General features: G+C 41.6%; 1 long non-coding RNA gene across 1 annotated transcript; it reads right to left on the bottom strand.

The window, feature by feature from the left end:
- Positions 1–7,103: 7,103 nt before the first annotated feature.
- LOC117195438 (uncharacterized) lies at positions 7,104–14,802 on the bottom strand. Its single transcript, XR_004475155.2, has 2 exons — positions 14,522–14,802; positions 7,104–7,330 (listed from the first exon to the last, which is right to left on the bottom strand). It is a non-coding gene; the product is annotated as an uncharacterized LOC117195438 (long non-coding RNA).
- Between the last annotated feature and the right edge of the window lie 895 nt (positions 14,803–15,697).

Raw genomic sequence — 15,697 nt, 5'->3', positions numbered from 1 at the left:
TTGTCTTCATGTATTCATGTGCTCAGTGACTGTAGGTTTGTTTCTTTTTCTTAATGAACGTCCTTTTTGTTTTCTGAAATGAATTCAGCTGTTCTAAATGTAATGCTTTATTTTCAATTATTCCAAGAACTGAGAGCATTAATTATCCCAGCAGCAAGTCAAACTAAAACACTGGTTACATTTAAACTTTGACCCTAAGTAGTAGTTGCCCTTTGAGATGATTCATTTTAGTTTTTCCCTCTAGAGGTCTAATCTTTCAACCCTTCCCAGACAACCTATAATTCTGCTCCTTTGCCCTCTCTAAAATTACCCAAGTGCTGTCTGCCCTCAAGGGACATTTACTGCCCTAATGGCAGAAGCTGTGAAGGTCAGCTGAAAACTTCGGGTCTATCTGCCCAGGGACAGGGGATTCCTAAATAATTTCAGCAGTCCCAGAAAATAATGATTGGTTTCAGTAACGGGGTAGTAGGCAAAACTACTACCCCATTATAGCAAGGAAGTTTGTTTCTTCACTGGGAAGAATTCATTCACTGAGTTCCTGTGTATAATAACTAACTGTGGGACAGAGTAAACATGACTGGCTCTGTAACACCATAAATAAGCCATTAAAACAACAGCTGCAGGAGTTTGTGGGGGGGTTGTCATGTTGCCCTTTAAGTGCAGACAGAGTTTGACTCTCATTCCACATCCCTCTCTTGCTTTCCTCGGGGGCATGCCACGCAGCCGCCCGTGTTTTATCATTCATCGTGAAACCTCTTCAGACCTGGTTTCCTAACTTATCTGAAAAGTTTTATGAGATGATTTCAGCTAAGTTCTTTGGAGGGTTTGCTCTCAAACTAGGTTAATATCCATAAACTTTGGGAGCTAGAAATGGCCTCTGATTTCTCCAGTCAATTCTCCATTACCTGAGAGGGGCTTACCCCTGGCTCCCCACTACTTCCTGTCTGCGGTTCAGCCCACCCAACATCAGAAGGAGGCTCAGTGGCGGTTGAGAGGAGAGTGTGAAGGTCCCGAGGTTGGTGTGTGTGCCTGTGGCTCAGTGCCCTTCCCATGGCGTTGCTGAGGGAGATATTGACAGCCATTCACTCAATATGCACTAAGTCCATTTGTGACTAGCTCCTTAGTATTTTCTAGATCTTTTCCCCCACTGATTGCACATTTAAATTCTAAATAATAAAACTTGTCACAGATAGGGCACTGTATTGGTGGACAAATCCATAGGTATTTGTCTACGTAATGGTCCTCTGAATGAATTTTCAATCTCAAGTGGACAAAAAGTAGAAAGAAAAATATACCAGTAGCATGGGGCAAGGCTCTAGAATATCAGAGTTGAGTTCCTAAGACTTGGCTTAATTTTGTAGCTGGCATCATAATAAGCATTATATTCAAATAATAGAGAAGTGGAATTCCTTTAAATCCATACCATCTCCTTTCAGGTTTCAATTTCTGGAATTAGGATAATTCAAAAAGCCCCAAATGAGTACCCCAAACACATTACTAATGCGTACTAAAGAGGCATGATGGCAGCTCTCAAGGAGCACAAGATTGGTCGGTTTTCAATAAAACTGTCTTCAAAAATCATTCTGTTCCATTCCTTGGCCCTCATTTGCCATTCTCAAACGGTGATATTGGTTCCCTCCCTTGGTCTGTATGAAGTCAGAGATTCTCATCTTAGTCTAAAATGTCTTCAAAGAATTGTTCCCTCTGAAATCCCTTTACACTGCTCCTTTTATGTATTTTTTCCTTTCTTTTAAGCTGGATTCATGAACAAATTAAATGATATATTTGAGCTATTTGGCTTACGTTTGTCCTCGTTTTAAGGTAAAACTCCTTCAGTTTTAACAACTAATAATTTTATATTGTGTCAGTATGTCTACACCCATAATACACACAGAAGAAAAGTTATTGGTTTTCTAAATCCTAGGCTATTACCTCACTAATTGCTATTCTTGTTTGGAGCTGCTTATGCAGGCTTGAAGGACATAATTTAGCCTGGCTTCCTTAAATAAGTTTCTGCCTCATTTTTCTTCCTTTATTCAAACTTGCTTTGTCCCTTTTTCATCCTTCAGTTTGATTATTAATCACTCGTCCTTGTTTTCCACCAAACTTAGATTGAATTTCTTAATAAAAATCTCCCAAATACTAAATCAGCATTTCCTATGCAGCCTAAGACACAATCATTCACTTTGTGAATGAGGATTTGCCATCTAAGCCACAGTAACATCTGCCTCCAGAAACAAAGTCAGACATATTACTTGTGTTGATTTTTATATTTTCATTTTTGGCTTCCTCAGAAGCACTGAATTTATTGCCCCATTACCATGATTTGGTCCTTTCTTCATCTTTGTGTTGTTGACCCTTCTATCTATTCACTGATACAATTACTTTCCTTCAAAAATGGAAATAAATCTGCTCAAACCTGGGATGGAATTATACTTGATGGCTTGGATTGACTTCCTTGCTTAGTTTCTCACTTTTCTTTAGGAGTCAAGGATGACTGTGCACACCGTCTCTGTCTCTGGCCTTGCTTGTCTACTAGAGGCAATGCCCTGGAGTAATTCGATAAGAGGTAGTGTTGGTTACACATACATTTTTTCCCAACCCCCAATAAATTCTGCACTAGTCCCCTAATGTTTCATCAAAATAACCTGTCTAGGGCTTAGCTAAGCAAATGAGCCTTTCTTAAAGTTTTTAAGGAAGGGAACTAGCATTTCCTGAGTACCTTCCACGCAGCTGTCATTAATACCATGTTACCTCATTGAAGTGTTGCAAGCAGCCTCATGAGTTATGTACTCTTACCCCTGTTTTGCAAATAAGAAATCGAGCAACTCACAGGTGAAGTCTCTTTGCCCAAATTACACAGATGCTAGATAGCAGAGATGAAACTAGTGCCCGAGTCAGCTTAGCTTCAAAATAGCTCTTTTGTCTGCAATACAGTACATCATTCTGTCTCTAGACAAATTCTACTCTTCCAAGAAACAGAAGAACAGGACCTACCAACCCACTATCTCTCCTGGCCAGAAGAATAAATATATAAAATTCACATTTTTTGTTAATGGTCCCCTGTATATTATTCCCAGGTGAGTGGGGGCAAGCAGGTCATTCCAGGAGTACTCATGATAGAAAGACATTATAAAATCCTTTTTAATCTTTAATTCCTAAAGTTTATTTAGGGCTCTATTGAAACTATCCTTACGATTTAGTATCACACTAACTAGCTCTTGAATCTAGTCAACATTTATTAGCTTGTTTTTGAGTATTATTGACCCTGAGCGTACATGGCATGTTTGAGTCTACAAAATAGCCATCAAGTATCAGAAAACAAAGAACATTTTTAAACGTGGATGTGTGGCTCATCCAACACAAGAACTGAATATGTCATCGGGAATATCTGTGTTTTCAACTACATGTCTCCCTCCTCTCCCAGCTGTTTAGCTTTGTGAATATAAATGCTGTCTGTCACCAATCTCTTGTTGGTTCTTCCTTCAAAGAATTCCTTGGTTTTGCCTCTTACTGTCCATTCTTATAAGCGTGGTCTGTGGCTTTTCATTCTTTTGTTGCTCTGAAACCTTCCTAAATGCAGTCTCTCTGCCTCCAATTCATCCAACATACCGTAATAGCCAGACTAATGTTCTTAAAGCTTTGCTTTCATCCTTTTACCCCAGTGCACGAGCATTTCCAACGGTTCCGCCCATTTCGTCAAATATAAAATTGCTTGGTCTAACTGCTGAGGCTCTCTAAAATCAAGCCCTGTCCCCATTGGAGTCCTTTCTCACTATTCTGCAGTACAAACCCATTGCTCCCATCAGGACAGTTATTTCTTTGGGCTCCATGTGAGCTGCAGCCTGTGCTGCAGAGCCTGAGTCCCATCTCTGTGCCATGATTACACGGATGCCTTGATCTGGCGCCTTCTCCACACCCTACTCATGTTTCATAACTGAATGTGTGTGATGGAATGACCTCCCAGTGAACAGCCAGAAACTAAGGGCCAAGCAGACACCAGGTAACCTGAAGAAGACCCAGGAAAAGTCATGGAAACTGTGCTGCCACAGGAACTGAATTTCAGCAACTAACCTAGGAGGGGACGAAGAGTGGAAAGAAATGGGAAGAAAAGAAGAAACTGACGGAAAGAGTTAAACCAGTGTTACAGTTTCTGGCGTAAGGGTCAGGGAGAAACTGGGTCTGGGAAAGCAGAGCATGAGCCCATTTCTGGAACTTTGGGAAGAAACTGGAGATCATTGAAAGTCATGAACCAAATGGATAGGTTTCTGTTCTCCTCACGTGGACGCACATTTACAGATTCCAAAGACAGGCCTACCTGTAGTGGTGGGCAAAGTAACTAAAACCTGTGAACATGAGAAAAAGGTATTATCAGGGTGCCAACTAGAGCATCAAGGCATTGAAACTCCCGGGGGTGGTTCAGCAGCTTTCAAGAGCACCCAAACCTGAGATTCCCTTCTCCTTTCACAGAGGGCACATTTGCTTAATCTCACAATGCCCAGCATCTTTCTTGTAGCTCCTGGAACTGTTTCGAAGATCAAGTGCAACTTATCTCTTTGCTTATGTGCATTTGTGGTCGAGGGTATGGGGAGGAGCCATTATTATAAATCCTAAAGATAGCACACCTGGACTAGAAAGATATCTTTGGATTTTTTTCTCTCTCTCTCTCTCTTACTTGAAACTCATGCATCCTTTCCAACTGTGTGCGATTCTGGAGATCTGCGGGTGAAAATTAATCTTCCTATGGCCTTCAGAGTGCCCAAGGGATTTTCCTTTTGGAGTAGTTGGACGGTAGCAAGGTAATACTGGAGTTGCTATTCATATTATTACACAATATTTTCTCTGGTAGAGGGGAGTTGGGGTCAGAAATTTGGCAGCAAATACAAAATCCCTAACAAGAGACTTAACAATAGACTTAGAATTTGGCCACATTCTAGTGGGACAGGATGTTTGAAGAGCCCCTTGACTGTGTAATGGGCACTGAGAATTCAGCAAAAGCTTATTTTCAATGTGATGATCCTGAGGAAATATATGGGCAGCAGTCATATTAACCTCTTTAAGTTTCAAGTTCCTCAACTCTAAACTATGTACTTTTAGTACCAGAGTCTTACAGTATTAGTGTGAAAATTAAATAATACATGCAAAGTCCTAAGCATATGGCCTGGCATCCAGCAGCTATATAACCATATTGACAATGCAAATCATAACTCCTTGTTTTGCAGCATTGTTTGGAAATGTGATACATTTTGCAAGTAACTAAAGCATAATTCTGTATTAAACCTTTAAATTTTTGATCGTTTTAGTTGAAAATATTTCTGAAATGTGTTCAGTACGTTTCTGTCTTACACTTCCTTAAACTGAGACAAGTTCTGTTCTAGGAAAAGAGCACAGGGGGCTCCGAAGGAAGGATGTTGTACTTTCACTTTAATCCCTGGATTTTCTGTTACTATTTTAGTTTTTAGAAATTAGACCCAAAAGGGATTCTGACAGACTAAGAGTCTCAAGATTAATAGAAAATTTGTTTCAGTCTGAGTCTTTATTTCCATACCCCAAAACACCTTGCAACCCCTGGTGGGAAGGAATTAATTTGTCCATTTAGCAAATATCCATTGGGTGTCTACTGTGTTCCAGGATGCTGAATAAACAGTAGGACACAGACAAAAATTCCTGCTCTCATAGAGTTTACATTCCAGTTGGAGCTATATTCAGGCAATAAACAAAGAAAATAAAGTTTATATAAGATATTAAAAGGTGATAAGTGCTGGGGAGGAATACGATTTTAAATTAATAGTCAGGTGAGACCTCACTGGTAAGGTGCAATTTGATCAAAGAGATGAAGGAAATGAGGGAGGAAACCATGAAGAATTATGGGGAAAAAGCATTTCAGGCAAAGGAAACAGCAGCTGTTAAGATCCTGAGGTAGGACCCATGGGCCATCAAGCATTGGGGCCTGGGAGGCTGTTGATGAGTTAGAGCAGAAGGGACTGGTAGGAGATGAGGCCAGGAAGGGTTTGGAGGATATGAGAGAGACCATTTTCAGGTCCTTGGCTTTTCTCCTGTGCAAAGGGAAAGTCCTTGGAATGTTTTGAGCAGAGAAGTGATTTGACTTAAGTTTTCAAAAGTTCTTGAAACTCCAGCTGTTTGGAAGTAGGCTCTAGGGGCAAGGGTGGGAGCAGAGATCAGTATTGTCATGATGGTGGCTACAAAAGTGGTCAGATTCTGGAGTTTTGTTTTGTTTTGTTTTGTTTTGTTTTGCGGTATGCGGGCCTCACACTGTTGTGGCCTCTCCCGTTGCGGAGCGCAGGCTCAGCGGCCATGGCTCACGGGCCCAGCCGCTCCGCGGCACGTGGGATCCTCCTGGACTGGGGCACGAACCCGTGTCCCCTGCATCGGCAGGCGGATTCCCAACCACTGTGCCACCAGGGAAGCCCAAGTTTTGTCTTTAAATAAAATAGTTGAATTACTTATTGCTATACCCTTTTCTGTCCAACATTCTGCCCTAGAGAAATACAAACCGGCAGCTGAACTGGGGTCTTTAAATATGGTTATATAATACACTAGGTAATAATGAGGATCTTTGAGCTAAGATAAGTCATAGTTTTTAAAGGCTAAAGGAAAGTATTAATATGCCAAACAGCTGGAATTATATCAGTTTTTTATAGCACTGATTATGTCTTGTCAGTCAGAAGCTCCAATTGGCAGTTAAGCATCTTTTTTTTTTTTTTTTTGTGGTACGCGGGCCTCTCACTGTTGTGGCCTCTCCCGTTGCGGAGCACAGGCTCCGGACGCGCAGGCTCAGCGGCCATGGCTCACGGGCCCAGCCGCTCCACGGCATGTGGGATCTTCCCGGACCGGGGCACGAACCCGTGTCCCCTGCATCAGCAGGCGGACTCTCAACCACTGCGCCACCAGGGAAGCCGTTTAGTTTACTCTTGATGTCTCCTTGCTATTCAGCTCCCTCTAAGCTTGTAAATTCACATAATTTGTGTGAAAGCACTAAAAAACATGAATTTCAGTATTAACCCAAGCAAAATGTAATTAAGGAAGTAAATCTATAACAGAAAAAAACACGGTAATTCTTTGCAATGTCCAAGAAAAATGGCTTTTGGATTATCTGCTATTAGGAAGTATTTTATTCATAAGCTCTTCTCTCCTCATTCATTTATTCACTCTTTAGTTATAGGGAACATGCTAAATACACAGGACTTGGACCCTTGTTTGAGGCAGGTCATGGTGCTGAATTGATGCTGCTGAATTGATGTTGAGCAGCTGTTATCACCATTCACCTGTGGGTCTCCTTCCAGAGGTGTCCTTTGATCCTTAAGAAGAGCTGCAAAAAGTAAAAAAGAAAGAAAACAATGAGCACTGGCCACACTTAGGGCTTTGTCTTTTGGGCAGAGAGTTCAAGGTGGATTTACAGGTAAATCTTTCACAACCAGATGCCAATTATACATCTGAGTCTCACCCTCCGTGGATCTTGTCCTAATCTCCCCCAAAATACAGAGGTCACTTTGAAAGTGCCTCAAACATACTCTAAATTACCAGGATTTAAAAGGATAACCACCCTCTATCATTACTTGCATCTAGCAGCAGAGTAAAGAGGAAATTAAATTCTTCTTCATTCTTTCCACAAAATGAACTAGAATCTCCCTCAATCTTCCCCACATTATATGTAGGAATGGAACACAACAAAATGCTTCTCTCTCTCTCTCTCTCTCTTTCAAAAAGGAAAAGGTAAAATACAGCCTGTTCTAAAACTTTCACAGTTGGAGAGAAATTCCAGGGAGAGTTCTATTTCTACCAGAGGTTTTGATATATTGTGAAGGTCTGAAAATATTTACAAGTTCATGAGAGGTTAGGTGTCTAGCAAATGAGATGTACCTTATGAAATATTCAACAAAAACTGTTGAAGTCTTTGTAAGTATGTTACCCTACATATTTTATCATCAGTGTTCAGCAAATCCTTTATGTTTCTTTTTAATAAGGATACTCCATCCCAACATTTCCTTTCTATTTCAAATTTTCCATAGGCTGGCCTGAATGTAAACTAGAAATCTTGTGTTTTACTAACTGCAGGGTGCTCAGCTTGAGCTCCGTGAATAAAATATGACTCTGATCATTAAAACGTAATAAAAGCCAGTGCTTTGAAACCTTAACCTAAACAAGCTTGCTCTCGGATCCTGGAGGCGAACTTCAGCTGTTCTCTAAGCAGGGGCTCCTCTGCAGAAAGCCCAGGCCTCATACAAACCATTGGAACCTGCTAATCCGACATGTGCTGCTAAGCACACAGTCAGAGCCATTGCCACAGTAGCGATCTCCCGGTGGCTCTCAGCGCTTTGTCATTTTCAGGCCACCAGAGTCTTCCTACTCCCACTCTCCTCCCACAAAGATTAAATCAAGAGGTAAGAGTCAGGCTCAAAGGTTACATTTGTGGTTCAGTGTCCCTCACCTTGTCTCTCCAAAAATCTCCTTGCAGGAGAACAGACCAAGGAGACTTCGATCAGCTCATTCTTTAAGGGAAGTTTCAGCAAATGTTCACCAAGATTAGCCAATGGGATTGAGAGGAGAAGACCCTCAAGTAAGTAGTGTGGAAACAGCAGTCAAACTGTGCTCTTGGAATTTCTTTTTTACTGGTTCAAATGTAACCCGCACAGCAGTGGGTAGGAAATAGCCCTAAACTGCTACTCCCACCAGGATTCCCCAGAAAGGATGTTTAACTCCCAGAGTTAAACCTTAAGGCCTGTGTTTCTACGCTGGGGTGAAAAGGCCAATTTCAGCTCACACCCCAAGATGGAAGTCACTTTTTCTGCTCAAGAGAACGTAGTTCAAGGTTTCCCTCCTATTACCACAGAACAAACAGAAAATAGAACTGCCCAACTAGAGGGAAAAGAGATTTTATTGAAGAAAAAGGAAGTAAATAAATAAAAATTCCCATGTAATATGTAACCGATGTCAGATTTCTTTGCAGTGCTTAATTTTATACTTAAAGGGAGTTTGGGGCAGTCATGTAAAAAGAATGATAACTTCCTGGTGGGAAAAAAAAAAGGACTGAAAGTCTAAATGCAAGATCCCAAATATCCTTGTGCTGGGGAGGTGTCACTACAACAAAAAGATGTGTTTTGATTCTACTGAAACACTGATCACGGTAAGTTTTTACTCATAAGACATGGCTAGCAGCAGAGGGAAAACTAGCTCTCATTTTTATTCTATGGAATGCCTCGACTCTCACTGTCTATCTCGTCCCCTTTCTCTTATACTTTGCTCTCTCCCTCAGCTTTTTTTTTTTCTGTTTTCTCTTTCTCTTCTGTTTCCCTTCGTATCACTTCTGTCCACTCCCACTTCTGTAATCTTCTAGAAGTATAATGATTTTTGTAGTGTTTTTCTGTAAGTCATTGGGGCTCAGTCTATTTAAGGGCCATATATGGAAGGAAGTGTACACGTAAGGATGTAAAATGAAAAATAAGTCTTGTCTTCATTGTGTGCAGAAGAAGAAACATTTCAAAATGACATATTAAAATGCCCACTCTGCCGTGCTTGGATACATTGCCACAAGGCACCCTGTTCTTGACCTTCCCTAACCAACAAGCCAAGCTTGTTTCCGTAAATTACCTGACTGCTTGTTCAGCCAAAGCCATGTTTGGCCACGGGGCTGCTCCCTCCTCCTATGTCTTCCATCCACACTACCTACCCTAGTCCCAAATTTTCACAGCCTTGGACAAACCTTAGGACAGCCCTATCCCTTCCAACTGATAGCGGCCTAATTCATGAAGCTGAGTCAGCAGATTTCAAGGGGCACTGCCAAGCCTAGCAGATGACATGCACAAAAACAGCAGAGATTTTCCAAATAAAGCAAAAGAGGATTGTTAGACTGCCCCACAGCACAGGTGTCCCAAGTATACCTTGCCCTCCTGGGCCTGTTCGTCTTAGATTGATTCCCTGCCCTTCCCCCACCCACTCTGCTCTGTTTCCCAGATCAGTTGGCTTCTGGCTGGGTTCAGCCAATGGGAGACACTGACTGGAGGAAGGACGAAGCCAGTGTGTCTCTCCTCTTTCCTTCCTGCTCTGGACTATTTTCCCCCTACTTTTCTGCTTTAGACAGGACTCTGAGTTGACAATCTGTTCCTCGGTTGTTTTTTCAGCCTCTTCCATCTCCAGGGAAACCAGTTCCCTGAACTCCCTCTGTTTTCTGGGCATATACCCAGAGAAAACCATAACTCAAAAAGACACACCCCAATGTTCATTGCAGCACTATTTACAATAGCCAGGACATGGAAGCAACCTAAATGCCCATCAACAGACTAATGGATAAAGAAGATGTGGTACATACATATACAATGGAATATTACTCAGCCATAAAAAAGGAACAAAATTGGGTCATTTGTAGAGATGTGGATGGACCTAGAGGCTGTCATACAGAGTGAAGTAAGTCAGAAAGAGAAAAACAAATATCATATATTAACGCATATTTGTGGAATCTAGAAAAATGGTACGGATGAACCTGTTTGCAAGGCAGAAATAGAGACAGACGTGGAGAATAAATGTATGGACACCAAGGGGGGATGGGGGCGGGTGGGATGAATTGGGAGATTGGGATTGACATATATACACTAACTAACATGTATGAAATAGATAACTAATGAGAACCTGCTGTATAGCACAGGAAACTCCACTTTGCTGTACAGTAGAAACTAACACAACATTGTAAAACAACTATACCCCAATTAAAACAAAACAAAACAAAACTCCCCCCGTTTTAAATGCTCACAGTAGTTTCCATTTTTCTGGATGGACCTTGACTGATACATCTCCTTAGGAGCAACCACCTTTCTAAAAGGCAGCACTACTCCTGTCTACCCCCGCTCCTAACATCCCCACGCCACACGTGCACACGCATTTCAGCCACCACCTACACAAATGCGCACCTTCCATTCTGCCAGTCTAGTTAAATGCCTGTCACTGCAGGAACTGCAGATCTAATTTTCCTCCACTAGAAGAAATAGAAGGGACTAGCAGGTCAGGATTCAAATCACGGAATAGGAGCTGTCTCCCCAGCACCCAGCACCTGTCCCTAATCCCAGCCCAGTCATCATAAACTGAGCAGTCAAGTGACAAAAGCTTCCCTGGAGCTTCCCAGATGGATGCCAGGGAATCAGAAAACCTCATGAGATGCTACATGAAACTTCATTTGAATGCATACATATGTTTTGTTTTCCTTGGGAGACAGTCTGTTTATTTCGTTGATTTCTCAAACGGCCCACAAGTCTAAAACTGATTAAGAAGAATGTGACTACATCAAAATTTAAAACTTTGTACATCAAAGGACACAACAGAGTGAAAAGGCAACCAACCCAATGGGAGAAGATAGTTCCAAATCATATATTTGATAAGGAGCTATGTCCAGAATATATAAAGAACTCCTATATCGGGGCTTCCCTGGTGGCGCAGTGGTTGGGAGTCCGCCTGCCAATGCAGGGGACACGGGTTCGTGCCCCGGTCCGGGAGGATCCCACATGCCGCGGAGCAGCTGGGCCCATGAGCCATGGCTGCTGAGCCTGCGCGTCCGGAGCCTGTGCTCCGCAGTGGGAGAGGCCACAGCAGTGAGAGGCCCGTGTACCGCAAAAAAAAAACCACAAAAAACTCCTATAACTCAGCAACAACATCAACAACAAAACCCAATTAAAAATGGGCAAAGGACTTGAGTAATACACTTCTCCGAAGGCCAAAAAACACATGAAAAGACTTCACTAATTATCAGGGAAAAGCAAATCAAAACCATGGGATACCATTTCACCCCCGTTAGGATGGTTACTGTAAAGAGAAAAAAAACAAACAAAAGCCAAAAAACAGAACATACGAAGTACTGGTGAGGATGTGGAGAAATTAGAACCCTTGTGCACTGCTAGTAGGACTGTAAAATGGTGCAAACTCTATGAAAAAGTGTGCGGTGGATCCTCAAAAACTTGAAAATAGAATTACCGTATTATCCAGTAATTCCACTTCTGGGTATATACCCAAAAGAATTGAAAGCAGAGTCTCAAAGAGATATTTGTACACCCATACTCATAACAGCAGTATTCACAATAGCAAAAAAGTGGAAGCAACCCAAGTGTCCATCAGGAGACAAATGGATAAGCAAAGTGTGGTACATACAAACAATGGAATACTACTCAGCCTTAAGAAAGAAGGAAATTCTGACACATGTTACAGTGGATGAGTTTTGGTTTTTTTTTTTTTTTTTTTGCGGTACGTGGGCCTCTCACTGTTGTGGCCTCTCCATTGCGAAGCACAGGCTCCGGACGCGCAGGCTCAGTGGCCATGGCTCACGGGCCCAGCCGCTCCACGGCATGTGGGATCTTCCTGGACCGGGGCACGAACCCGTGTCCCCTGCATCGGCAGGCGGACTCTCAACCACTGCACCACCAGGGAAGCCCACAGTGGGTGAGTTTTAAGGACATTAGGCTAAGTGAAATAACCAGTCCCCAAAAGACAAATACCCTATGATTCCACTTATATGAGGTACCTAGAATAGCCAGATTCATAGAGACAGAAAGTACAATGGTGGTTGCTAGAGGCTGGGAGAGGGGAGACTGGAGATTGTTGTTTAATGGATATAGATTTTCAGTTTTGCAAAATGAAAAGAGTTCTGGAGATTAATTGCACAGTAAGGTAAATGTACGTAACACTACTGAACTGAACACTTAAAAATTATTAAGATGATAAATGTTATGTGTATTTTACTGCAATTAGAAAACTTTAAAACAATTTTTTTAAATAAAGGTGAAACCTACCGTATACTTGAGATCCTATTTTTATTGCCCAAAAGGATGGATTAAGGAAGATTGGATTCAGGTCACATTATATCTTTTTATCTCCACAACTTATATAATTTATTGAGTTGGGATATCGTTCACTTAGTTTAGAGGTGTGAAACTGACCAGAATTTCTTAGATGAAGATGACTTTGAAGATGTGGTTCAGAAACGTCGATTTTAGATTTTAATGGACATCACATGATAAATGGACTTACTGCTGTGTAGCTAATGCTGGTAGCTCTGCCCTCTGGTGAAAGAAAGCAATGTGATATGATGAGAAGAAATTTAACCTGGAGTCAGGAAGTCTGGGCATGAATCTTTGTCCCATCACTGATGACCTAGGGCAAGTCAAACAACTTCTCTGAGCCTCAGATGCTCTGTCTGTAAAATGAGACAGATAATCCCTGTTTCTTATTTCCTAGTGTGTTATGAGGCTCAAATAGGAAAATAAATGCAAATACATTTAAAAACTGTAAAGTGTGATCCAGAAAAAAGGTATTTAGTCTAATTCTCACTTATGATCCTTGGTTATATTCGCCTTCAATTATTGTTACATCACTTTTCCAAGTCAATCTATTATTTACTAGTTCTATTGACTTAAGCAACACAGCACACAACGAAGAATATAATAAACACTTAATACCAGCCTTGTGAAAATTATCTTCTAATCTTTATTAATGTGCAGGCATATAACTCTATATTGGAATTAGCTGTTGTCTGCTACTTTATGTTCTGTTTTTTCCACTTAACATCATACCCCATTCTCAGGTATTAAGAGGAATTATGAAAATATCTCTGTTACGTCAAATATTAACATGCTATAGTTTGTGGCGTCATTCCTCAAGAGGCCCTAGTCTTAAAATATCAGCCAATAAACAGAAGCCTTTAGAGACAAACTGATGAACAGAATATGCCCTTGCACAAAAGTGCCAAACTATAATCTGACGGAATTGGGAACAGAAGGGTTGTCAACCTTTTTGGCTGAGAGAGTTCTGAGGCAATGCCCTAAGGAAGACAGAAATGATGAGTGTGGTAAGTGACGGTCCTGGGAGAGAGAGACCTAAATTCTGCCAAGTTTTTAACCAAGAAGCAAGACGAGATTTATCACAGGTGAAAAACCAAAACCGTCCAGTAGGGAACCAAGAGCAGGGAGACGGTACATAAAGCGGTTCACAATTTCAGCAGCAGTCCGTAAAACTTGGGTTTGAGTTCTGATTCTGCCACCAACTGATGCCACTTACTTATCATTGGGAAGGATACCTAACCTCTACAAGTCTCCATTGTCCCATCTAAGAGAAGAGAGACTAGTAGTATCTAACTCATAGGATTGCTTGGAAAATTGAATGAGATAATACATATGAAGCACTTCACACATGCTCAGAAATCACAGATGTAAGATTGAATTTGGCAATGCATTTCTATATCTTAAACACTCACAACGTGAAGGCTAAATGAACTCTCTGTGGAGTGCTCAAGTCATATCAACCTTGCAGGAGTCAGATATACCCAGCTGGAGGTGCCAACTCAGTCCGTTTTTAAGGATGTTAAATTTAAAAAGCAGCACTTCTGTTATTGACACATTCAGTCAGTGACAAGATGGCACCCATACCTCCTACTATAAACCCTTGACTGGGTGCAGGGTACAGTATGTACTATTTACAGATGTCTGATCATCTAGCATTAATAAAGCAGTGTGGCAGCCAACCCCACCTCAAGTCTCGGGTACTTGAAATTCATCCTTCATTAGATAGCAGTATCTGTTGGCAAAGAAAAAAGTATTGAAGTCCACTTCTCGACATTACAAATTCTGGATGCATAGAAAACATTTCTTAAGCCGCTAATGAGAAGTAGGTTTATCCAAGTATGAAAGCAAATCCTGTGATCTGAGGAAGGCAAGGGGCATGAAAGCAGCAAGGACTCCACGGAGTTACTAAATTCCAAGGGTCTGAAACTGCTCAACAAGCCACAACACCCAGCAGCTTCAAAACGTGTTTTTCTTCTTAGGATTGACCCGGGAGCAACAGTTGGCTCATTTGGCAGAAAAGCTACACTTTCCAACATGTAGAAAACAAGGAGTTGATGTGAGGAAGGAGGCTTGTGCAATTTTCCTGTGTTTCCAGTATTTGACTTTTACAGGCATAACCCATGCCCCAGCAATTCCATTCCTAGGTATATGCTCAACAGACAGTCATGCATATGTTCACGTACAAAATAGCAATAGCAGCTTCGTTCATAACAGCCCCAAAGTAGAAACAACCCAAAGGTCCATAATTGAAATGGATAATTAAATTGTGGTATATTCAAATAAATGAATAATAATCAGCAAAGAAAATGAATACACTACCACTGCACGCAACAGTATGAGTGAATCTCACAAGCATAACGTCAAGAAGCCAGATAGAAAACAACAATATGTGTCTTATGATTGCTGTTTTAAAAAGCTCAAAAACAGCCTGGCCTAATCTATGATGCTGAAGGTTTTGAGAGTGATCACCTTTGCGGAGGAGGAAGGGGTTAGTGGGTGGGAAAGTGTCCACTGGGGCTTCTGGGATGCTCATAATGTTTTCTTTCTTTTTTTTTAATTAATTAATTAATTTTTAAATTAATTTTTGGCTGCGTTGGGTCTTTGTTTCTGCGCGCGGGCGAGCGGAGGCTACTCTTTGTTGCGGTGCACCGGGCTTCTCATTGCGGTGGCTTTTCTTATTGCAGAGCGCGGGCTCTAGGCACCCGGGCTTCAGTAGTTGTGGCATGTGGGCTCAGTAGTTGTGGCTCACGGGCTCTAGAGAGCAGGCTCAGTAGTTGTGGCGCACGGACTTCATTGCTCCGCGGCATCTTCCCAGACCAGGGATCAAACCCGTGTCCCCTGCATTGGCAGGTGGATTCTTA

This window comes from Orcinus orca, chromosome 7 (genome assembly GCF_937001465.1).
Source record: "Orcinus orca chromosome 7, mOrcOrc1.1, whole genome shotgun sequence".
Taxonomy (NCBI): Eukaryota; Metazoa; Chordata; class Mammalia; order Artiodactyla; family Delphinidae; genus Orcinus; species Orcinus orca.
Note: the sequence above shows the minus strand (reverse complement) of the source record. Positions and strands in the feature narration are given on the sequence as shown.